At 38.9% G+C, this 24,931-nt stretch overlaps 1 long non-coding RNA gene across 1 annotated transcript; it reads left to right on the forward strand.

Annotated features, from left to right (window-relative positions):
- The first annotated feature begins 8,076 nt into the window (after positions 1-8,076).
- On the forward strand, positions 8,077-9,283 carry LOC140525868 (uncharacterized). The gene is made up of 2 exons (XR_011974140.1): positions 8,077-8,182; positions 9,046-9,283. It is a non-coding gene; the product is annotated as an uncharacterized lncRNA (long non-coding RNA).
- The last annotated feature ends 15,648 nt before the right edge of the window (positions 9,284-24,931 follow it).

The raw sequence follows: 24,931 nt of genomic DNA on the forward strand, positions 1-24,931 counted from the left end.
ACTGTGTATATTAGTTATCTGGTGTATGCCTTTCCCCTTCCTATGCTGAAAGTTCCATGGGGACAGGAATCATGTCTTAGTTATGCAACTTAGGAAGTTTATAGAGACCAGGTTTAATTTGGGGGATTTTTGATCATCATACTCATTTTGGTCTTCATGGTATCTCATGGGAACAACAGAATTTTGCTCATATATATGGCTCTATAGAAAAAGTAAAGGGATCCTATGCAATAAATCAGGTTAATAATATGTTAAATATTGTTTTTTCCCCTTCCAAAAAAAAATCACCAAGAACTCATATCCGAGTGACTTCATTCAGAAATTTCTCCACTTATATAGAAACTCCTCTGTTGCTTTGCCAGCCTCTGTTACATCCCTGGGGCTACATAGTTCTCTGGAGGGAACTCAAAGATGTCCTCTAAGGGAACTTCCCCTTCAGGAAATCAGGGGTGAGGCTGCCCCTGTGTACATGTCTCTCTCATCATTTTCTGTCTCTCATCATTCTGTGCATCTGTTTTTCATTTCCCCTCTATTTCTCTTCTCTTTCTGTCTCTCATTCTTTCTCTCTTTTTTGTCTTTCATCACTCAATCTGTCTCTCATTCTTTTATATTTCATCATTCTCTCTCTGTTTTTCTTCTCCTTTCCTCTTTTTTTTTCTTTTCTCTGTTTGCCTCTGTTTCTGTCTCATCTTCTCTCCCTTTTAAAAGTCAATTCAGATTATAGTTTTGGATGTTAAAGCACCTATCTTCTACTTTCAGTAAATTCCTTTTGAATGAGAGAGTGGATCTCAGTGCTAGAATAGTCCAGAACTGATAGAATACCTTCCCCTGCCTGTGTGATTTTAGAGGTCACTTAACCTTTCCATACTCTAGGCAATTAAGAGAAGTTGCCAACTTCTATGGTAGAAGAAATTCTTCCTCTGGGAGTGATTTCCTATAACAATGACATTTACAGGTCCAGTGACCAAATTCTACTTACTCTAAAAGCCCATTGAGTAGATTCTTTGGGGTTATGTTGACCATGGAAAGCAAGATCCGGGAACCTGGATGAGAATGGAGGCTCTGTTTTATGACTGACAATTCTGAGGGAATTAATTCATACCCCTCAGATCAGAGTCAGAATTCAGAGACATCAGGTGGATATAGAGGGGATGTGTACCTCTAGGCATGTGCAATTTGTAGTGAGCCGAAGTGAAGTAAGGAGTGTCCCCTGGTGGCTTGCACAGATACAGCACTCTGTATCACTTGTGGAGGAGCATGTCTCTGGAAATGGGTGCCACAGGTGGCAAATCTTTCATACATCAATGTCTGCTTTTTCTCAGGAGTGGCCAGTTTCTGTCCTTCCCCTTTCACATTGACCCCTCATTTCTAATCTCTCCACATCTCTTTTTGCTCCTTTTCCATTTCTCCCTCCTCCTCATTATCATTTTTTTTCCATTTCTTGCTCCTTTTTACCATCTTCTTCCTCTTCTCTATCAGTCTTTGCTTTTCCCATCTATTCTTTGCCTTACTTTTCCCTTTATTACTCATTTTCTTTCCCCCATTCTCTGCATTTCATTTTCTTACTGCTCTTAAGATCTATTTTGCTATTTCTGTAAAATACATTTCACTTAATTCCCTTGTTCTCTTCCCCATCATCCTGAACTTTTCTACTTTCTTATCCTCATTCATCTCTGTATTTATCCTCATTCAATATCTGCATCTTCTGGAATCTCATCTCTCTCTTGTCTCCCATGTTCTCTGTTTCAACTCTTCTCACCCTCTCTCTTTCTCCTTCAAACCTCCATTCCACTGGTTTCCCCCTCTTACATCTCTCCCCCTCCTCACCTCATTCATTCCTGTAACTCCCTCTCCACCCTCCTGTTCTTCAAAGTCTTCCCTTGATACTTTATTATTTTGTTCCACAGTCCTCAGAAGGACTGGTCCTACCCTGGACAAATGTTATACACATCATGTATATAGGATATTCCACATTTCCCATGAAACCTTGCTAGCTCTTGAGGGGAAGATAGAAAGAATAAAGACTAGGGCTATAGAAACATGGGAAAAGGTAGGAGGGAAAAATAAAAATTTAGTGTGAGGAGAATGTTGAAAAAATGGGGAAGCTTCAAACAATGTTTGGGTAATGGAATGGAAGAAAATAAGGTAAAGGAAATGAGTCACTGCCTGACTCACATGCCTAATCAATGAATCATCAATGAATTAGCAAAGCCCTCAGTAACTCCCTATGTACCTTTTCCAGTGCCCCCCAAATCCCCTTCCCTTCATCCCATCAGTCTTTTTCCCTTTTTCTTCAGTATCTGATCCTTTACCTCCAGGCCTTATGCCTGCCCCACTCATAAAAGCATTTCCTCAGACCTCTGCTTTCTTCCTGTGCCCATAGTCCTGTATCCTTAGTTCTTTAGCTTTTGTTTCCCCATCTTCTCCCTCCTGCCTTTTGTTCTTTATTTTTTAAGGTATTCTAGTCTTCATTCAACTCCTAATGCCTCAAACTACTCACTGCTTTTCCCTTAGTACCCACTAATTTCTTCCTCATTCTCCCAAGGGATATTTGTATGGACTCCCCAGAACCTATACACCTCTACTATATATCTTATCCTTGCATCCATCTATTTCCATCTTTATCTCCCTCCATTATCCCACTGTACCTTATCCCTCATTTATCCCCCTCTCTCTCTGTCTCTTTTCCCCTCATACTCTTTATCTTCTTCCTTAATCTACTTGTTTCTTTTTCAAATTCTATCTCATTTCTCTTCTGTCTTCCTGTTTTCCTCAATCTGTGCCCTATCTCCTTCATTCCCTCTTATTTTTTCCTCAGTCCCTCCTATCACCTTTCCCTCCATTTCTCCACCTTCTCTTTACTTTCCCTAGTTCCATTCTTTACCTTTTCTTCTTTCTTTCTATCCCATTCTTTTCCTCCTCTTCCTCTTTGCATCTTTTTTCTCCTCTTTTTCTTCCTACCTATCCTTTCTCTCCTCTTCCTTCTTCTCTTAATCCACTTCTCTTCCTATTCCTTTTCTCCCCAGTATTCTTTACTTATGTAGAAGGGGTAGTAAAATATGGAGAAAAGAGTTCTGTTTTTGGAGTTGGTAGAAATCCAAGTTAAAGTATCACCTTGATACTTAATATATGACCAAGTACAAGTCACTTAACCCAATCCTCAGCTTTGACATTTGTTGTGAGGATCAAATGAAATAACATATGTGCCTTGACGGTATGATTGATCAGGGGAATCCTAATCAATTTTGTCCTCTCAATCCACTTGATGTGGTACAGAATGTGGTACAGTCAGAGGATGTGATTCAAATTTCAGTCCTGTCACATGCTGTTTGCATGTGACTTGGGCAAGGCACTCAGCCTCTGTCAGCTTCAGTTTCCTCATCTATGAAGTGAAAGGGTTGGATTAGGTGATTTAATATTTTTCCCAGCTCTAAAATAACAGACAAGTAACAGCAACTATAGTGATGTGTTAAGGTTTTGCGTCTTCCATCTTCCTCCTTCTCCTCACTCCCTTCTCCCATCTTTCTCTTCCTCATTCCCTCTTCCCATGCTCCTCCTCCCCCTTCCTTTCATACTTTGAAACTCTACTTTATTATCTTCTTCCTTTCCTCCTTCCCCTCTGATTACTGTTGTCCTCCTTTTCTTTTCTTCTTCTTTCCCTTCCTCCTTCCCTTTCTCTTCACCTTCCTTTCCCTTCACTTCTATTCTTATTCTCTTATCTCATTTTCCTCCTCATCCCACTTCTCTTTACGTCCTCCCTCCTACCCTTTAGTCATCAAAAAAAAAAATGTGTCCGTGTGGAGGTTAGTATACATGTTGTTCTAGGGTGATACATTTCTGTGCTAGTTTGGGAACAGTGCCAATTTACAGGCCAATGGTCAATGTGGATCTGATCATTGTCTTTCTGCAACAATATTTTTGTAAAAAATGAGAATTGTTACTATTATAGGAAGGTTGTGGTTTGTGTCAGAGAAAAGTTATTGTTGTCTGTGTCACATAAAAGTACAGGATTGCCACATGGGCAAACCACAGATCTATGGGGCCCCTCTGGGCAGTTTGGCCATTTTGGCCAGTCACTTTGATTCTGTGGGTTTTTTTTCCCTCTTATCTGTTCTTCTACTGATTGAAAAAAATACATGGATATCACTTTATCATGGCCTCTCCCTTTCTTCTTGATGTCCTTTGTTACAAATATTTGCTCTTCTAAGTTATATTGTGATCTTTTGATTATCTCACTGTTTTCCTTGACTTCAAATGGGTTTTGAAGATGCAGCATATATTTCTAGGAAGACTTAGAAGTTAGATCTCCCTATCTTTTTTTTTTTTTACATTCACAATTGTTCACAATTGTTATTATATTCATATAATTATTGAAATATTCAAATTATACCCCAGAAAGCCTCCTGTGGGGGAGGATGTATTCGTATCAGACACAAAAAGGGATATAGAGGAAGAGATCACAAGATCCTGCATTCGATTCAGGTCTGATGTTGGGGTGCATCTACTTTGCCTTCGAGGGTCCCGAGGTACTAGGGAATGGGCATGTGTACAAAAACAAATGTCAAGTATAAATTATATTTTAATTGTTGAACAATGAGACAGTTAGTTGAATAGATAATCTGTGTGATGTTATGGACAGAGAAAAGTACTGGATTTAAATCCTGGCTCTGGCCCTGGGTTCAGGATACCTGGGTTCAGAGCTTTCCACTGTACCACTAGCTAGTTGTGTAATCTTGGATAAGTCAATTCATTCCTCTGCTCTTCACTTTCTCACAGAATTTTAGAGCCAGATATTCAAAGTCCTTACTTTGCATATGGGGTTAAGTCTGGTGTCCTAGTCACAAGTTTGCTACCAACTTGGACAAGTTATTTTACCTGGGCCTTACTTTCCCCAGATAGAGGGAAGATCTCATTGGTGGAGATTGGTTATTCAATGATCTGTGCCTGTATGAGGGGTGGAATTGGTCAAAGGTTTAGAAAAGAGAGCTTCATCTTCTGGCTTCTAGCTTTGAGAGAAAAGACAAGGCTCTCTGAGGCTGCTAGAGCTCAGTGGAGAGAGCACCGGGTCTTGAATCAGGAAGACCTCAGACACTTACTAGCAATGTGACCCTGAGCAAGTCACTTAATCTCCCTAGCTAAATGACTGGTTGGCTTAGTTGAGATATTTGACCTCTTCTAACTCTAATTTTCTATGACTCCATGGCATAATCAAACATATTTCAAAAATATGCAACAAAATTGTAGAAGTTCTAAAGTTCTCAGTCTTTTTGAGTTTGGCCAAGGCCACTGGAAGCCAAAGGAATCTTTCAAAGACTGAAATTTGAATTTTTTTGTCAGATTTTTGCCATTGAAAGGTATCTGGGTCACTTTACAAACTAAACTCAGGGTGGCTTAAGGCACCTGAATCAGTATCTTCTTCCTCCAGGAAAAAGGAATCAGAAATTATCTTCCCAGTTAGTTGTAGCTTGGTTTAGGTGGGGAAACCTATCCAGGATTAAAAGGGTTGGGACAACTCTTGACTCAGCTGCCATTGATAGTTCATCTATTATCTCATGCTGAGACCCATTCTTAGCTTTGTTTTTTGTAGTATTCCACTCTGTGCTTTGGCTTAATTCCCTGTATTTTTCCATCCCTGTTTTACTGCCAACTCTATAATGTCTGGAAGATGAGGGTGTGACTAGAACCCAGCTCCTTTGAGGTACAAGGTGGTGCCTTATTCTAGTGAATAAGTGTCCTAGGCCACAGAATAGGCAGTAAGCCCCAGGGACACTAATTCATAGACTCTCAGAGTGGAAGATCCCTCAATTTATACATGAGTAACATCTCCACATTTAGGCTGCTCTAATTATTAGGGACCTTGTTCTTGTGTCACACTGAAAGCTATTGTTACCAACTTACTATTACTAAACAGTTCTTTGGTGGGAGTCCTTAATAATTTTAAAAAATGCAAAGGGGTCTCAAGACAAGAATTTGAGGCCTGCTGGGTCTAGTGTTCTGTTCAATAAAGCAAACTGTTTATTAAATTGTTACCTAAAATCTGAATCTTTTTTTGTGGAATTTTGTATATATTTTTTGAGAATATCACAAATTATAACAAAAATGACTTAGATTTTCAAAGCCATGGAGGAACTCTGCGCATTTTTTTAAACCTGTGTCTGCCTAAGCAGGAAGCATTGAGAAATAGTTTAAAGGAATAACACTTGTTTCTATCTAGCTTGGTTTGTAAACAAGTCATTACATATTCCCGCTGATGAATGCTGGACTTCCTGACAAAGCACGATACACTTGCGTGCCAATATTTGCTTGTGAAGACCTATTGATGGACTTGACCACTGATTGGTTATAACATGCATTTTTAGTGTTTATTTGGAAAATAATGTAATCACTACGAGCTTCACTCTGTTACACAACAGATGACAAATGTATGAACAGTTTTTCAAAATTCTCTTCTTTCCTTATGTTTCCACCATCCCCTTATTTTTATTCAACACCCCCCAATTGTACCTGAGGCTACTACCACCCCACTCCTGGATTGGTCCGGCTCCTTCCAGGGGGTGGTATTGCCCACTATGGAATCCATGATAAAGTCTCTTAAAGTTTTTCCCAAGGGAGATTTTTATTCTTACCATGAGAAGAAGCAGGTGGTTCAAGTTACACTTTTCATCACTATCCTTTAATGTGGAAGGAGTGCCCCAAGGGAAATACACACACATACACATATAATATATAGAGATACACACAAGTGTGTGTGTATATTATATACACACATACATATAATGTATATGTAGTATGTGTGTATATGTGTGTGTATGCATGTATATCCAAAGCTAAAGCCTCCCTTCCCACCAAATGGCAGTCCCACAATAAACACACACAGTAAATAGCAAATGAATCTATTTATCCAAGTAGATAGTGAACAGAAATCAGAGAAACTATATATATGAGAATAAATACCAGGTGATGCACAGAGTAAATGAGCTCTCTCATTAAGAGCAAAATTATTTCAGCTTAGCCAAGAAAGTCTTATATCTTGCCCAAGGGAAAATTCCTCAAAGTCTCTAGAGTAATAAGCTGGGAATGGGGACATGATCAAGGTGCTGGTTCTTTTGTGTCAGTCTTTCTTCAGGAACCTGTTATTGTTCAGTTGTGTCTGATTCTTCATGATCCCATAAGCCATATTATCCATGGGGATTTCTTGGCAGAGTTACTAGAGTGGTTTGCGATTTCCTTCTCCATTAAGATTAAGGCGAACAGAGGTTAAGTGACTTGCCCAGGGTCACACAGCTAGGAAGTGTCTGAAGTCTTCTTGACTCCAAGCTCAGTGCTCTATCCTCTGAGTCACCTAGCTGCCACAGGGACGTGGAGAGAGCCTAAAACACCTTGTCTTTTCCTTCAAAGCTAAAAGCCAGAAGGTGAAGTTATCTTTTCTAAAACTTTTACCAATTTCATCCTTTGCACAGGTACAGATCATTGACTACTCAATCCCCATCAGTGAGGAGAGTCTCATGCAAATGGTCTGTGAGCCATGGGTTACAAATTAAAAAATGATCAAACACCTAATATGTGCAGAGAAGAAGGGTATTGTAACTCTGCTATGTCTAAATACAACAAATATCTCTGGGCTTTCATTATACCGCTGGCAGAGAGGTGGCACCCAATAAATACCTAAATACCCTGACAATCTTTGCTTATTGTATAGAATCTTTTAGGAAGATCAAGAACAAAGAGCCCAGGGAACCACTGACATCCCTCCGCGCGCGTGCTCGCGTGCACACACACACACACACACACACACACACACACACACACACATCTCCCTCCCCACAGTTCAAAAGTTTATTCAGAGATGTCTGACTTTGGAGACTTTCCAGTATCTGGGGAAGAAATTCATTGTAGGAGTTCTTGTTGCGTGAGTATGGTATAGGGAGTGCCAGAGGAGCAGTGTGAACAATTCACCTCAGTAGCAATAATGACCGCTAATATTTCTAGCCTTTTATGATTTAGAAAACACTTTACATATTATTTGAGTCTCACAATCCTGGGAGGTGGCTACTGTTATAACCTCCCATTTTATAGGTGAAGTAACTGAAGGGACTGCTGATGGCTCAGAGCACTGGACTTGGAGTAAAGAAGACCTGAGTTCAAATCTAGCCTCAGAGACTTACTAGCTGTGTGATCCTGGGTAAGTCACTTAACTCTATTTTCCTCAATTTCTTCATCTGTAAAATGATCTGAAGAAGGAAACGTCAAACCACTCCAGTATCTTTGCCAAGAAAACCCAAATGAGGTCATGAAGAGTTAGACAAGACTGAAATGAATGAACAACAATAAACAGGCTAAAAGTTTATGTAATTTCACTGCAAAGTTATAAAGCTATTAAGTGTCTGAGACAGGATAGAAGGTTTTCAGGCTGTTGTGAGAATCAAGTGAGAAGCCTAGAAAGAAAAGAAAGGGTGAGCCAAGAGAAGACAGAGTACCAAGAAGGAAAGGTGTCTAATGCCACAACAAGAACAAGGAGGAAGAGGACTGAGAGGAAGCCATTTGATCTGGCAAATAGGAAATCATTGGTGAACTTGGAGGAATAAATTTCAGTAGAGTAGTGAGTCTAGAAGTTAGATTTTAATGTAGTGAGGAAAAGGAGGCAACAAATATAGAAAACTCTTTCTAGAAGTTTAAAAATAAAGGGGAGGAAAGAAGTGGGATGAATGAAGGGGTAGAAGATTGGGATCAAGATAAACTTTCTCTAGTGTAATTTATATAATTAAGAACAGATAAACCAAGTTAAATCTTGGAAATTTATCAATAATAGCATGTCCTTGCCCCTATCCATCTAGGAAAAGATTTAAAATCTGAGGTTTTTTTCTCCCCAGTTACTCAAGACTTCCCCTGGGAACATTAGATTAAGTTTATGTCAAACTTGCATCTAGGTATTCTCAGTCTACTTTCAAAGCACAGAATAGCATTCGATTCAAACAGGTCTCAGATAGTGTGCCTTCTAGGTGGACTTCAATCACTGAAGGGAATGGTGATTTGTCTTTTTCCTAGCTCAGGAAGAAACTGGATTACATGGTTTGAGGATGGAAGACAGTTCTGGTGGCCTTGGAAGTTCTGAACTATTCTGCAAAAGAATGGAGGAGGAGACTGAACAAGGAGCTGAGCTTCTATAGAGAATAAAACAATGGTGTTGCTATGGCAGCTGGGACTGTGGATTAAGCATAGAAGATGCTTTCAGCAGCTCAGTCTGGGCTTTATGGAATAAAGAGTTCAGGCTGTATATGCTGAGGATGATTGACCCTTTAAGAATTATAGAAGGATTTATTTCCGCCCCCCTCCCCCCCCCCCCCCGCCTTCTTTCTGCCTGAATGGGTGAATGTTTCATCCCAAATTCTCTTTTTATTTTAACTGTTTCCTTTGATGTTTTCAACAGCACTTTAAAACAAGATTTCTTTAAAGATAGATCAATCTCAATTATTTTGGGAGTGTATGTCATTAGTTGCTTACATAAAGGGTGTATGTGTATGTGTGTGTGTGTGTGTGTGTGTGTGTGTGTGTTTTGTCTATTTCCAGTGTTTGGACTAAAAAGAGACAAAATTAGGTCGTATATGTGCTATTTATTCTCTATAAGCTAGCAGAATCACATATGTAAGGGAGTCTCAGTGAAACTGAGCTCAAAGAATTGTTAGTTGAAGAAGATTATTTAAGGAAGTGCTCCCTCATCCCATTTGACTCAGGATGCCAGGGTCAGCCACAATTGGTTTCCAAAGAACAAGAGAATACCCCCAGGACATTTGGTTTCTGTCAGCCATAAACAAGGGGATGTCATAAAATATAAGTGGTATCTTAACAAGAGAGGGCCATAAAACAATGCGATAAGAGAAATGCCATTAATAGAGATCAGACTTGCACAATTTGGAAGTAGGTAAGGGCCAAAATTAAAACAAGCTAAACTTCTTCAGGCCGTAGAAAGGTTTTTAGCAGTTCACTTTCCAAGTAAAGGTATAATTCATGATTAAACTATTTTGCAAATAAACTATTTTTTAAAAGTGGGAAATTTCAACTAATATCAATTAATTACACTTATTACTGAAGATTTTTATTGATCATGAAATCACAATGTTAAAAATTACTTTGTAAACAGTACATGTTTTAATACATTTTCAGGTTTTATTATTCACATTTAGTTAATCTTAATGTAAGAAGTCACACTTCTTATCAGCAGTTTATTATACTCTGGAATCATTTTTGAAATCAATTTCTTTAAAAATCTGAAAACTAACCCTAGCAGTCACCTCATTTTTGGAATTTACTTTCTTTTTTTTTAGGCATCTTGAAAAATGACTTAATAAAACATTTCATTTACTTTTTAATCTGATAGCAATAGCTAGAAATAACCGATTTTATTTTCTCCTTTCAAAACAAAGATATGTTTATGATGCTCTTTAAAAGTCTGCTTCTCAGAATTTGTGGCACTCAACAATACTCAGCCCGCGCCACCCCGTCCCTCCATTGATGTACTCACTGGCTGTCTCTTAAGCTTCCATACAGGACAGATGGGTCCCCATTAGCTAATATCCCAGCAACCAGTGTTGTTCCTTCCAGGTGGTGCTGACGAAGCACAGAGCCATATGTCCTTCTTAACAGGTGTTAGGGAAGTCACTTCTGTATCCATCTCCAACTTTTGACAACCCATAATTGTGAGTTTCTTCAGAGTCTTGATTTTTCAAAGGGCCCAATCAAAAACTATTCCCATGGGGGGGCATATTGCCAAATGCAAACAAATAAATAGAAAGAATTAGATGAGATGCTCTCCTTTTATAACTTAACCTCTTTCTTCAAAATAACTGCTTCTCATAGTGACATCTGGCCCCTTTGAAATGCATTATGTTGGAAAGTTGTTTCGCAGAAGCAGGAATGCCTGGACTCCAACGATTACATCTACAAAAAGGCCTCCTGAAAGGAGTTCATATGTTGAAGAGAAGGTGGCAAAGAATCATTACTCCTTGATAATATCAACAGTAGCTCCAAGTAGATTTGAGAAGGCAGGACAAGAGAATGGATTCCAATATCATTTTCCCTTGAACTGGCAAGCCTGGAAGTAACTGCCTCCATGAATTCATCCACAAAGTCATCACAATCACATCTTCTCATTCTTTTCTGTCTCAGTGCAACATGTGAAAGACCTTTTAGCAACTCCTCATTCTCAGTTCCTTCATCGAGGGTGACTGGCAGACATTCTTGAATATTCACCCCTCCAAAGGCAGCATACAATGCCAGTTGGCCAACAGGAATGCCCATTCCATTGCAGCCAAGATCACCCAAGCTAAAGACTTTGTCAGTCACGACATCAATCTTGACAACGTCTTCAGGCCATGACTTAATCAATGTAGCAACGCGATCTCGGTCATGGATACTGATAAAGAGACCTCTTGCCTCTGAAATGCTAGGCCATACTGCTGGCAAGGCAATCCCATTATTCATAAACAATAGGCATGAGTTTCTCAATGTCAGAAGTCAGCACTCTGTAGAAAAGCTTTTCATTTTCATCCTGAAGGTCCATTAAAAAAAGGTATCTGTCAAAGTCAGAATTTAGCTGCTCGAAGTTCTTAACCTCTAAAGGCCTAAACTCTAAAGACTCTAAAGACCTGGATGTCTTGACCAGGAAAATATGGTGACAATAATCCATGTATATTCATCTGTTGTCTCTCTTCCAAAGTGAAAGCCATCCCCTTGTTGAAGTGGGGGTTCTGAGTCCAGTTGTAGCCCTGCTTCTGGGTGTAGAGGGTGTCCATCGAGGCTTCCATGGCTGCTGGGTGAGAGGGGCAGGCAGCTCGTGTGGTGATGTTGGCGACATCTGGGAGGCTTCCCTGAGTTTACTTTCTTGAAAAGTCAGTGTTCCCCACTGAGATTTTTCAACAATGTGGATGCTTTGTTTTTCGTTGTTGTCCAATTTGGTTAAGTCAGGATATTTTGATTCAAAATGATGACAAGTATTGTATTCCTTCGGAACAGCAAACAAGGCACAATATTTTGTCTCTTGTGTAAGTAAACAAGTGTCTATTTGTTCACTCTGGAATAAGCATTCGATGCTCAATCAATCTTCTGGTTTTTTTTTATCACCCATTTTACAAAGTCACCCCAAAAACTTTAATATTAGAACCAAAAAAATCTCCAAAACAGCTGCTCACATACAAAGAAATACTGAACTGAATGTCTGACCTTGGGGAGAGCACCTTGAAGGTGACTGTACAAATCTTACAATGTGTATGGTTTAATGACTGGTTTGAGGGATAGGAAGAAGCCCTTGAGTCGTTGCCACTCATGACATAGTGGGTGTCCATTGCATTGGTGCATGGCTGCACTCACTTTGTCCCTGTTTAACACCAGTAATGACTAAAAACACAGTGAAAAGATACACTCTTGTTCCTTTCAGACTACAGAGACTGACCCATGGTTTGTTGCCATAGGTCATGTAACAAACAGGAGAAAGTGTGCAGTGGCAACCCACCCACCAATTTTCATGATGGGTACAATAGTGACTAGTGGAAGGTGGGTTATTCAGGGTATGGACAAAGCATTCATTACATCTTTACTTTCTTTTCCCTTTTGTGGGCTGCAAGCTGCCCATGCTGTGTGTTGTACAGACCTGATCAAAATAGTGTCCAGTTTATCGGTCATAAACAGGAGGATGCTTCTGGTCAGTTTCACCTGGTCTTGTGACTGCTGACAGCAAGAGAACTTTAGGTTCACTTGGAGTGCAAAGCAAAGGATTATTAATAAGGACTCACATCGTCCTTGCCAATTGACTAGTCCAACATTTTTGGCCTTCAGGTGATGAGGAGCTCATATACTGTGTATAGTTTAATGGCTGGTTTGAGTATTCAAGAATTTAAGTAGGTCAGGGATTAACTTTGTCCTGGCCATCAGAAATTACTCTGCTCTGGGATCTCTGAGATTTTATGATTTTTATTAATAATTCCTATTTTTTTTGTAAATTTTTCATTTTAAACTTAAATACAAAATGAGAAAAAGAAAAAGAAAACATTGCCATGTCCATAGCAGATCACAAGAGAGGATTCAATATAAAACAGTAAATTTCCATTTCAAGAAAATCTATATAATAAATACTGTACACTGTTTTCTTTGCTGCCTTATTGGTTTTCTTTTGTTCTCTGCTGTGTACTTTTTCCTTCTCCTTTCCCCCACCACCCTATAGAAGGCTGCAATTAAGTATATACACACACACACACACACACAGCTATCTATAAACATATACGTATATATACATGTACACTCACACACATATTATGTATATGTATGATTGTACTATGTTTATTTCCTCCTATTATCTGTTTCTCTGAAGGTGGATAGCATCTTTCTTGGTAAGTCCAAGTCTTTCCATGTTTTTCTAAATCAACCGGCTCATCATCATAGCAATATTTCAACTCATTCACATCCTATCTGAGAGATTGTCTTTGAAAAGTTTTTTTTCCTAATTTTCTATATTCCTTAGTTATCTAGGTTTTATTTATACAAGAAAATTTTAATTTAAAATAAATTAAATTATTCTTTTTATACTTCAACAATGCTCTCACCTTTATAATATAGTTTAAAGTGTGATACTCCTGAATCTACTTCCTTAACATCTTTCCTCCTGGTTTCTTTGAAGGTCCTGACCTTTTGTTCTTTCAAATGAACTTTGTTAATTTTTCTAACTCAGCAAAATCATTTTTAGTAATTTAACTGGAATGACATTGAATAAATAGATTAGTTAGGTAAAATTGTCATTTAAAAATTATATTGACTTTACCTACTCATGAACAATAAAACATTACTTCAATTATTTAGATCTGAGTTTATTTGTCTTAAAAAGTATTTTATTTTTATATTCATATAGTTCCTGTGTTTTGGCAGGTATACGGTCAGGTATTTTATGCTAAGTATTTTAAATTGTCTAAAATAATATTGTATAATATTGCTGACACAGTGTAGTTTCTCTATTTTCCACTTTTGATTAAATCTATTTTAACTTTAACATTATGATTATAATCCCTGCTTTTTTTTTTTACATACTCAATTCTACTCCTGCCCTTTATTTTTCTTTGTGCATTTCTGTCTTTTTAAAAAAACATTTCCTGAAAGCAACATATTGTTGAATTCAAATTTTTAATCTGCTATCAATTTCCATTTTATAGGTAAATTCATCCCATTCACATTCTCAGCTACAATTACTTGTTGTATATTTTCCTCTTTCATATTTTTCCTCCTATCCTCACCCTATTTACCCTGTCCTTCCTCATCCCTCTGTTTTACTTCTATCTGCTACCTTGCCCTCATATTACTTACCTTACTCACCCCTCTAAGAGTCCCTCCCTTATCCTCTTCCCCCACCTTCACTCTATCCCTTTGTCCTCTTATTTCTTTCTGAATTTAGAAGACTCTTATACCCTTCTAGATATATATGTTGTTCCCTCTTTAACCCATTTCCAATGAGAATGAGGTTCCAGCACTGTCCTTCTTCACCCCCAGTAGCTTCTTCCTTATCAATTTTTCTTTTCATGCCTCATTTGTATGAAACAATTACTCCTTTTTATCTCTCCCTACACAGTTTCATTTTTAAAGAATCATCCTCATCTTATTCAGTTTAGCCCACACCTTTCTTTCAAACTAAACCTGGATATATACCAGTTCCATGCCAGGAAACTGAATTGCTTCCTTTTGAATTGTCTTAGGAAGATTCTGGAGATCCCCTGTCAGGATAAGATACTAGAGACTGAGGTCCTTTCTTGAATTAAATTGTCAAGCATTCAAACTCTGTTGCAGAGAGCACAATGACAATTGGCTGACCATGTTGTTTATGCAAAACACTTACTGGACTATTTTATGAAGAACTCATACAGGGCAAGTGCTCACATGGAGGTCAGAAAAAGTGATACAACGTCATTTTCAAGGTCTCTTTTTAGAACTTTGGAATTGATTGTGTGACGTGGCACTGGCATGGCGTGTCCTCATCAGAGAATGTACTGTGCTTTTTGAACCAAACAGAAGTGAAGTAATTCAAAAGAAACATGAGATGTGCAGATTTAGAGAATCCACCCTAAATGTTTACATAGACTATTTGTGACCAACCTGTGGTAGAACATTCCAACCTCCCATTGGTCTGATTAGTCATAGTCAGACGTACTGTAACTTACCTCTAGCATATTGATGTCATTTTGGTCTTCTTGGAGAACAAAGGACAACAACCAACCAATTCAAATAATGATGATAATCATAAGACTACTACAAATATTTTCACATATACAATGTAAATAATTTGACCTTATTGAGTTCCTTATAATTGGTCTTTAACGTTTACCTTATATTTTTCCTAGATGTTATATGTTGAAATTTCCCTTAAGTTCTGGGGTTTTTGTCACAAAAACCTGAAAGTCTTTGAGTTCGCTAAATGTCCATTTTTTTTCATTCAGGATAATACACTTTGCTGTGTAGGCTACCTTTGGTTGTAACTCTAGCTCTTTTGCTCTATGGAATATAATATTCTGAGACCCATGGTGCTTCAATGTAGTAGCTGCTAGGTCTTGTGTAATTTTTTGTGGTAGCTCCATGATATTTAAATTATTTTTTCTTGTTTCATCCAATATTTTCTCCTTAACCTGGGAACTTTGAAACTTGGCTATGATATTCCTGTAAGTTTTCCTCCTGGGATCTCCTTCAGGTGGTGATCAATGGATTTTTTTTCTATTTCCACTTTACCTTCTCGTTCTAGAGTTTCAGGGTAATTTTCCTTGATAATTTCTTGTAATATTGTATCAAGATTCCTTTTTTAATCATAATTTTCAGGTAGTCAGACTATTCTTATATTATTTCTTCTTATTCTGTTCTCCAGATCCATTGTTTTTCTGATGTTTCCTTCTATTTTTTCATTCTTTTAATTTTGTTTTATGATTTCTTGGTATCTTAGAATGTCATTAGCTTCCCGTTGCCCAATTCTAGTTTTCAAGGAATTATTTTCTTCCTTAAGTTTTTGATTATTTCCAGTTGACTAATTTTCTTTCCATAATTTTTTTGATTTTCTTAGATTGCTTTTTTTCTAAATTTTCCTTGATCTCTCTTATTTGATTTTTAAAACCCCTTTTAAGTTCTCCCAAGAACTCTTTTTGTGCTTGGGAACATTTGATATTTCTCCCTGAAAAAGGAGTGACTTGTTTTTCTTAGTTCCATTATTGTCCTGTGAATGTGAACCCCGATCTTCTCTATCTCCATAGTAAATATCCATGGTTGGGTTCTTTGTCCTTTGCTTACTCATTTTTATTTGTTTTTTGCTTTATTTTGTTTTTTTAGCAGCTATTAGTATAATCAAATTGTAGTCCGGAGGTATGGGGAATGATGCCCAAGTCTCAAGTCCTTCTTACTGTTACTTTCTGAGGTCTGTCTCAGGGCCCAACCTTGGGTTGTCCTCTCCACTCCTGAGCCACAGCTGGGGCCCCCAGCCACACTGTCTCACAAATGATCTTGCTCCCTGTGGTTCCTTTGGTAGCTGCAAACTACATCTGTTCTCTCTTCCCTGGAACTGAAACCAGGGACTCTGCTCTCCTGCAAGTGCCTGCAGCGAACAGAGTCCCTGCTGCTCACTGCTGCTACCTTCTTCTCTCTGCAGTCACAGCCCTGGATGCCTTTGGTCTGCACAGCTGTGCTTGATGTGCCTCCACGGTGGAAGGTCCTTCAATCTGGCATTACCTCACTCAAAGTGAGAACCTGAAAAAACCTTATCCTCAAAGGCCAAGGTCTCCCTTTGCATCCTGGGCCACCTCCCCTCATCCTGATGAATATCTGACCATTGGACTCAGGTGACTCCAGAGGAGAAAGTGAGGCTGGAGACCTTGCACAGCCCTCCCTTCCTCAAATCCATGTCAACTACAAGTCATGTCATCATCTCTCTGATGTTGTGGTCTTCTTTGAAAACAAAGGACAAACACAAGTTTGTCTGATCCCCTACACTGTCTTCCAGATGAAAGTTCCTAAGACTGAGGTTGCCTCTCAACCCAGATGCCCCAGGGAATGCTGTTTATTGGAGATGTTTGTGCTTTACTCAGGCCACACCTGACCCCTGGAGGTTGGGTTTTTTCTGGGCATCTCAAATTGTCTTAGGAGGACAACTACTTTACCCTGTGTTTATTTCTGCTGCTCTGAGATGATATTCTGTCTTTTTTTGTGGAATAAGTTTGGAGAGACAAAAGTTTTCTGACCTACTCCTCTATCTTCCCAGAATTCTCTCAATAAATCCTATTTTTAAAGCTTTCAACTATCAGAGAAAAGAACTCATGTGGATTTGGGTCACTGCCTTTAAGCTAAAGCTGAGCCATTTGTAGCAGTCTGGGTCACTTTAAATTATGGTACCTGAGGAAAGAATCTCGACATTGCAATGTGAGAGAGGGGAAAGGAAGACAGAATAAGGGCTGGGATCAAAAGGAAGGTCAAGTCCAAAGCCAAACCCCATGGAAGGAGACAGACAAAGCTCCATAAGAATCAGTCCTTCCCTTTTTTCCAAAAAGGAGACAGAGAAGTCCTCCTCAGCCACTCTGTTCTCCACAGTGACACCTATTGATTACACACATAACAGACAAAGAATACATAAAGAATGGTACTTGAATCCATAGGTACTCAAGAATACTTCTCTGGTAAGTTTCCTCTTCTCCAAGGGTTGTATAGTTGTAGAACCCACTCCCTACCCCCATAGCTGTCAAACAATTTGGAATTGCTACAGTATTACCACCCTTAGTTTGCATAACAGAGTATCTGTTGGATAGGAAGTGGATTTGCTTTATTGTTGCTTTGTGGTTCTTTAGTTCTAGCTCCCCCACAATGCCTGGCTGGAACCAGGAATTCTTTGCTTGGCTCTGGAATTCACCTATCTCTTTACTGCTACTGTTTCCAAGTCTAACTGGTAGTGCTCTCTTCTCCATGTTTAGCTTTTTGAATGCTGTGGATAAGTTCACTTACCTTGGCAGTGTGTTTTCTAGGGATGTCCACATAGAAGATGAGGTTGACACACACATTGCCAGAGCTAGCTCAGTGTTTGGGAGGCTCTGAAGGAAAACGTGGGAGAAAAGAGGTATTAGACTGCCTACCAAACTGAAGGTCTATAGAGTCATTGTGCTGTATGCCCGTAAAACCGGGACAGTGTACTAGTGCATTCCATGAAACTGCATTACTTTCATTTGAATTGTCTTAGGAAGATTCTGAAGATCATCTGGCAAGGTAAGATGCTGGACACTGAAGTTCTTTCTTGAGCTAAACTGCCAAAAATTCAAACTCTACTGTAGAAAGTGCAACTCTGATGGGCAGGCCATGTTGTTCAAATGCCATAAGTACATTTGCCTAAAAGAATATTTTACAGAGAACTCATTAACACAAGGCAGTGCTCATAGGAAGGTCAGAAGAAGTGATACAAGGACACTCTCAAGGACTCTTTGAAGCACTTTGGAACTGATTGTGAGACATGAGAGATATTGGCACAGGTATGCCTACATTAAAGAAGATATTGTGATCTATGAGCAAAGCAGAAAAGAAAGAAAAGAAAGATGAGATGTACACATTTAAAGACATTTCTACTCCAAATGTTCATATGGACTACTTTTGCCTAAACTGTGGTAAATCTTTCTGAGCCCATACCGGTCTGATCAGTCACAGCTGGACACACTTTACCTTGACCCTGACATATGATGTCACTTTGGTCCTTTTTTGATTATGAAGTACAACTACCAACATGACTCTCACATATGATGAAGCCTTGTCAGTCTTCCAAAAGGCCCACATATCTCTTATATTCTAGCCTAATAGGAGAGACCTAAGCGCATTAGTTAACAATGAAGAGGGAGCTAGCAAAGGGGAAAAGACTGAAGAGCGGAACATGGGGGAAAGAAAGGATAATTGATGGAGCAAAGTACCAAAGGAAACAAGATAGAGGATAGAGTGTAGGACTTGGAGCCAGAAAGATCTGAGTTCAAACCTTACTTTTGACACTTACTCCTGTGGGACCCTGGGTGCAAATCACTCGACCTCAAGTAACCTCAGTTTCCTCATAGGTAAAAATGAGGATAATAATAGCACCTATTCAAAGGATTGTTTTGAATACCTAATTAGATAATAGGGCAGCTAGGTGGTGAAATGAATAGAGTGCCAGGCCTGGAGTCAGGAAGATTCATCTTTCTATGTTCAAATACGGCCTCAGACACTAGCTGTGTGATCCTGGACAAGTCACTTAACCCTGTTTGCCTTAATTTCCTCATCTGTAAAATAAGCTAGAGAAGGAAAGAGTAAACCACTCCAGTATCTTTGTAGAGAAAAACCCCCAATGGGGTTATGAAGAGTCAGATATGACTGCTGTGACTGAACAACAATAAAAATAATATAATGTATGTAAAACATTTTGTAAACCTTGAAGCTAATATGGTATATGAATACCGGCTGTTATTATTACGATCATTAGAATAGAGGGATTCATTTTGACAAGGTCATCTCTGAAAGAGGATACATGGTTATTGAGCTGTGGAGCAATAGAAATGAATGAATTTACATTGGATGGCCTCAGGTCCCTCAGTACAGTGGGAGATTATGTCATCCAACTGGAAAGCTGTGGTCTTTCTCTTTGAGCTCTCTGTGGGTTCTTGGTGACTCATTCATGAGGCTCCTCTGCAGAGTGAAAGCTCTAGAAATCTTGGGGACCTTGGGCAAATCCACGTGTGTCTGCTTCCAGCCCCACCAGGGCTCCATGGCAACATCCTTGGGAGAGAAGTTACTTTTTTTATAACTTTTTCCCTTTGTTAAGAAATGTTGCTTGTGTCTAATTTGTGGTTCCTTTCTTATACTCTTGCTTCAGTCGCTTATCTACTTTCAAAATCCCCTTGGACGGGAATTATCTAAGTACAATGGAATTGGACATGACCCAAAGATTTGGTCTTCAAAAACTATGATGTCTTTGGCCCTCTGTGTAGGTTGGCTATAGTAAATGGATGATAATACAACTTGTTGTCAATTATTAGTCTAGATTCTTTTTAAAAAATTCTATATATGCATACAAATATACACATATTTTTAATGTATTAGAATCAGCTCGTTTACTACGTAAAGATCTCATAGTTCTTTAGGCACTCTTTTTCCTCTTTGTCATAATCTGACTCAATACCGGTTAACGTAGCAACCGCAGATACTCTCTCCATAACAGGAGCTAGAGTAAACAAACAAAAGGCATTTACGTCAGAGAAGAGTGAGGAGAGGATCAACTTCAGAGAGCAGAATCATTGCTACCCCAAGTGCTCTATCCTGTCAATTTGGGCTACTCTACTTAAAGTTCCTATGGTTTTTACCTATGGTGATGTATGGTTCAGGAGTCTGGGGCATCTATCTATCACTTGTCTAGTCATGTAGAACTTTCTACCACATTTCTCTTGTTTCTGTCCATAATTGTGCACCTTAGGAAAAGAATCAGAAGACAGCTAGAAAGTATCCACTCAGCTAATAAACATTTATTAAGCACCTTCTATATGCCAGGGACTATGCTAAGCACTGGGTCCAGGCCTGAAAAGTAACGGGATGTTGTAAAACATTAGCTGACCTGGGTGGTCAGAGTTCTTGAATTCAAATCACTATTCTACTCCCTTTCTACCCATGTGACCTTGGACAAATTTCTTTACTGATCCAGGTTTCAGTTTCCTAATATGTAAGATAATGGTGCTCAGGAGAAAGACAAGAACTGGAAATGATAATTATACTTTACATTTGTAGAGTTCTTTGCAAATATCTCATTTTACCTCACAACAGTCCCAGGAAGGTCTTTGGCAGATTTTACAGGAGAGGAGACTGAGGTCTTTGACAGATTTTGCAGAAGAGGAAACTGAGGCAGATAGAGGTTAAATGCCTTGCCCAGAGTCACATAACTAGTAAGTGTTTAAAGCTAGATTTAAACTAGGATCTTCCTGACTCTAGGTCCAGTGCTTTATCCACACACCACCTAGCTGTTGGGAATCATTTGCATAGAGATGATAATTGAACCCATGGGTGCCAATTATCACCAAGTTGAGATAGTATGGGGTAAAAAGAGAAGAGGACCCAGCCTTGGAGGATCTCCACAGTGAGTGAGCGTGAAAAGGCAATAGCAATTACAATTGGGTTAGAGAACCAGAACACAGGGAGTTGCGTAACCACAGAAGAAGTAGGGGTTTTTGCCTCCCTTCCACTACTCTTTTCTCCCTGTTCCCCTCCCCGCAAAGATTAGACAACTTGCCTCTTTACAACATAGACGTAGAGAATTGTGGGGACCCTATGCAGACAATTTATCAAGACTGCCTATCGTTCATACCCCTCCTGGGTACCTGTGGAGTTTGGAACTGGAAGGTAGTGTGGGGTTTCTAAAATTGTTCAATCTACAAGAAAAACCACTGAGCTCGTGGAACTTTATTAAAGGGTCCATGGTCTACTCTAATTAAGTGTACCTCACATCTTCTTCACAATGTGAGAAGCCCCCTTCCTGCAGGGCCTTAGTTTTATAGTGCTCGATACCTTGACAATACAGGTGAAGTAGACTCAAAATACAGAATCTCATTGGTTGATAGACCTTATCCCTGACCCTCTAGGAGGGTCTACACAGAATGCAGAATTCCATTACTTGACAAACAGGCTAGTGAGGAGACCTTAAGAGACCTATCTTGACCTTTCAGGAGATCTTAACAAACCATGGGCTGGGCTGATAAACAGATGTCAAAACATCCACATTGGTTGATAGGCCAATAGAAAGGCAGACCTTACGTTGCAAACAGGGTCACTAATTGACCAAGTGCTCATGGTTATCTCACCATGTTGGACAATAGAGGAATGACAAGGGATGGAGGGGCAAAAAAAATAGCTAGGGGGTTTTCCATGTAGTTGAATCACCTCTACCACTCTGAATTTGGTCACCATAACAAGGAAAAACAAGGGTAGAGGTCCTCTAGTTAGCTTCCTATGATAAAGCAAGTGAACTTACAATCTGCAATTCACAGCTCTGATACCTACTATCGGACGTTATAATCACCACCCCTATGGAATCATATCAAACTGATTAATACTGATTGGAATAAAATAGGCATCCAATTAATCACCTATTTGTAGGAGTAAATGGGAAATGTTCTGGGCAGCTTTCCTAAAATGGGAATTTGAGGAACGAGGGCAATCTCTAAGGGGAGCCTGGCTAACTTTGGGCTCCGGAGTTTGCCTACTGATTGTCCAGAGATCATCAACAGCATCTAAGTAGCATCTTCTTCACTTGATACATCACTTTCTGACCTATTAGCTATCTCAGTCTCTACACAGCTAAGGGGTACCTCTTTTCAGAATTGTTTCTATCGCTTCATTTCTTCTGTTCATCAGAGATTTTGGCTAAGTATGATCAAGTGGATGTTCTGTCTCCTATGAAGAAAAGACAGTTGTGATGAATTATCTGTATGGGGTCCCTACCATTCTCCAGGTCTTTGTTGTAAAGAGGCAAGTTGCCCATCTCTCAGCTACTTGGTATGGAGTAGCTTTCCATCAGTCCATTGTCTTTGGTGTTCTCAGAGCACCAAGTTTTCTCAGCAAGGCAGTCACTTTTCTGGACTTCTTGATGATGAATTCCACAATCAAATCATCATTTGTTTCCTTCAGAGCTCTTCTGAACTGAAACCATAGCTAGTTAGTAGCCTTCTTAATAAGAACCAGCATTTGTATGGTACTTTATGATTTGCAAAGCATTTTACATGCATTATTTCATTTGATCTTCACATCTACCTTGTAAGGTAGGTACTATTATCACCCCCATTTTAACTGAGGCATTTGGCTTACTCAGAGCTCATGATGCTGAGGGAAGGTCTTAAGTGTCTGAGGCAAAATTTGAATTCAGGTCTTCCTGATTCTATGTACAATATGCTGTCCACCACCCCACCCTATTCTTTTAGTTAATATTTTAGTCAAGAGGGAGGGAAGAGAGGAAATGATCATTTATTAAGCACCTACTATGTGCCAGACATGGTGCTGAGTACTTTACAAATATTTCATTTGATCCTCACAACAACCATAGAAGGTAGCTTCTGTCATTACCCACATTTTACAGAAGAGGAAACTGAGGCCAACAGAGGTTAAGTGACTTGCTCAGGATTATGGAGTTAATAAGTGCCTGAGCCAAGAGCTTATGAGTCACTCCATCCTTTCCATCTTCGTTTCCATCCAAACAAAAGTCAATAGGTAGACTACAAATGCTGCTCCTGCTGTTCCACCTACATGTGACTCAGACCTCCATTTGCCTTCCTTTGGCCATACTTTCCTTAATTATTGACAGTTCACCCTATCTCTCTGGTCCCAGATCTAAACACATTATTATTCCAGGCCATCTTCCTCTGAGATTGCTGTGAAAAAATGGCCACCCTGCATCCATCTCTTGTTCTGGGTACAGTAATCAAATCAACATTATCACTAAGGCCTGGGCAGAAATCTCAGTGGAGCAGATAAAAGCGGTCTCTATTTTGTCTTCCTCTTTTGTAGTAATCTGATATTTTGCTCTAGATAAATCTAACACTGAGAACTCCCGGCAGACAGTCTAGAGCAAATTAAACTCTTGGCATAGTATGCCAGTCCATTTGAGTTCTCTTATTCAAACCCAACAGTCTATAAATATTTGTTTTTTTCCTGTTCTTTGTACCACAACTATAGGTGATACAGAAATTGTTGGATAGGTGATAGAGAAATTGCTGCAATTTGTGGTAACGCCCATTGATGCTTCCCACCAAATAACTCATTTTCTCCTAGCTTAGGTACTTGCCAATACTTTAGTAATTTATTCATATGGCTGATCATGGCTATCTAGACATCTACTCTTTCTTTCCCAGAATCTACTTCTGAAAAGATTCCCAGCTTGAGTCAATTTTTTCCCTGAGAAGTAAGAGATCTACACCCAGCATTATCTTGGATGAAGCATCTTTTCCCAATTTAAGTAAGCACATCAGTTTTTCCATTGACAAGCCTTTTCTTCCTATTAAGGTTTCCATTTTTTAAATTAACTCTACTTCAAAGGGGTATAGGGATCAATTTCTGGTATTATCACCTGCAGCACTATATCAGGGATTTTCGAGAGATCACCTGTATCTGGTAATTCACAGAAAAACAGACTAAATAGTGTCTTTCAGTCTGAAATTTACTTTATACTTAACTTACCTCTGTGAGCTTCTACTGGCTCCAGTGCCAATCACCACAGATAGAGGAATAGACCAGAGCATAGGAACCTATGGGTCTGACTCCCAAAGTCCTCTGCTGCTCATTTGCATGACCAGCAGGGAGCAGTCTTACCACTTCGTGTCTCTGCCCCTGTTCCCTGGATGATGTCACTCAAAGCCAAAGACAGAGAAATAGAGAACCTTTAAAGACGCTCTTTGATATTTCACCAAATATATAGATTAAGTTTAGTGAGTATTATTTTCACTATGTTAATCTGACATATCCATGAACACTAAATGTCCCTTCAATTTTTCAAATTCCTTTTTATTTTTGTCAATATATTTTTATAGTTCCTACATATTTCTAGGTGGATTAATTCAAAAATATTTGGTATTTTGTTAAGATTACAAATGAGATTTTTTTCTATTATAATTATATTTTCTTGAATTTTTCTAATAGCAAATCATGCAAATTATTTTTGTGGGTTTATCTTGGATTCTGCAACTTTACTAAATTGAATAATTGTCAGTGTTAATTTTTTTTGAAAGAGTTGAATTTTCTAGATACAGTAAGATTATTTGCAAATAACAATATTTTGACTTATTTCTTTCTAATGCTAATCCCTCTAATGTCTTTTCCCTATCTTATTGCTATTTCATGAATTTTCAATACATTATTAAATAGAAGTGGTGAAAATGGACATTCTTGTTTT

Source organism: Notamacropus eugenii, chromosome 2, assembly GCF_028372415.1.
Source record: "Notamacropus eugenii isolate mMacEug1 chromosome 2, mMacEug1.pri_v2, whole genome shotgun sequence".
NCBI classification, from domain to species: Eukaryota; Metazoa; Chordata; class Mammalia; order Diprotodontia; family Macropodidae; genus Notamacropus; species Notamacropus eugenii.